Source organism: Lactuca virosa, chromosome 5 (assembly GCF_052849685.1).
Source record: "Lactuca virosa cultivar CGN04683 chromosome 5, Lactuca_virosa_CGN04683_v6, whole genome shotgun sequence".
Lineage (NCBI taxonomy): Eukaryota > Viridiplantae > Streptophyta > Magnoliopsida > Asterales > Asteraceae > Lactuca > Lactuca virosa.
The window spans coordinates 63,306,328-63,307,803 of NC_136430.1; the positions used below are offsets into that span (position 1 = coordinate 63,306,328).

A 1,476-nucleotide genomic window follows, 5' to 3' on the forward strand; every position below is an offset into this window, starting at 1 on the left:
TCCTCCACTTGAATACCCGGAGTCCGCTCTAAGGAAGAACAAAGGAAAAGCCGTTGGAGAATCCGCTTCTTCAAAGAACTCACCTTTGAAGAATCTCAAATCCGTTTTTAGCAAGAAGAAAAGCAGCAAATCAGGAGCATCCAGCACCTCTTCCTTGGAAAATGAAGACCCAATCAAGGAAGACATCGTGAACGAGTCCGAAAGGGAAGAAAGCGAATTTGAAGAAGGTAGCGATATAGAAGGTGATTTTGACAACACCATGGCGAACATCGATGAAGTTCCTATGGGTGAATGGAAGAAGAGGATACGGGATGATACCGGTCTGGGACTTGTGCAGCCCGCAATTCCCGCGACTGCCACTTTTGAGCTTAAGGGTCACATTCTTGCTCAACTCAAGGAGATCCCCTTCTATGGAAAAGACCACGAAGATGCCTATAAACACTTGGATGAAGTCCATGATGTAGCTGATTATTTTAATGTTCCAAATGTGCCTTGCGAAACCCAGCTGCTTCGTATGCTTCCAGTTACATTCAAAGGTGCTGCAAAGGATTGGCTCAAGTCACTCCCTCCCGGATCCATCACTACATTGGCTAAGATGAAGAAAGAATTTATTGACCAGTTTTGCCCACCCTCGAAAATAGCCAAGTTGAAGAAAGCTATTGCCAACTTTGAACAACAACCTGGAGAGTCCCTTTATGAGGCATGGGAGAGATACAAAAGTCTACTAAGGAATTGCCCACATCATGATCTTAATAGCCAGCAATAAGTCTCCATTTTCTATGATGGAGTCAATGTAACAATTAGGCAGCTCCTTGACTCGCAAGGACCCCTCACAAAGAAGGCACCCCCGGTGATCAAAGAACTAATTGAAGAATTCTCTAAGCATTCTAGAGAATACCACAATCCAAGGAATGATATGACCAAGGGATCGACTTATGCAGCTTCTGAAGATTTGTCGGCAGTTATGGCAATGTTGAAAACCATGGATAGGAGGATGGATAAAATGGATCAAACAATCCATGCTATTCGGGTAGGATGTGAGAATTGCAATGAGCCTCATCTAACTAGAGATTGTGATTTGGACGAGAACGGGAATAAGAAAGTGCAAGTATGCTATTCTAGTGGTGATAGATTTGATGACGATTGGCGAAAACCTAAGAAAGAATATCTCCCTTATGATGGGTACAAGAAAGCGAGGGAGGAGAAATTTAGACAAAAGGCAAGGGGTTTTTACCAAAAGGAGGAGCCGGTACAAGAAAAGAAACCAAATCTAGAAGAAATGCTCACTAAATTTGTGGCTGCATCCGAGAAAAGACACAATGACCACGATGCTGCAATACAAGATACAAGAACAATATTAAGAAATCTGCAAGCATCTATTCACAACATTGAGAAGCAGCTGGGGCAACTTGCCCAACAAATGAATCAAAGAGCACCGGGAGAACTACCTAGTAACACTGAAAACAATCCAAAAGG

The 1,476-nt window shown here is 43.0% G+C and overlaps 1 non-coding gene across 1 annotated transcript; it reads right to left on the minus strand.

Annotated features, from left to right (window-relative positions):
- Positions 1-643: 643 nt before the first annotated feature.
- LOC145118013 (small nucleolar RNA R71) lies at positions 644-750 on the minus strand. Its single transcript, XR_013712999.1, has one exon. It is a non-coding gene; the product is annotated as a small nucleolar RNA R71 (small nucleolar RNA).
- Positions 751-1,476: the final 726 nt, after the last annotated feature.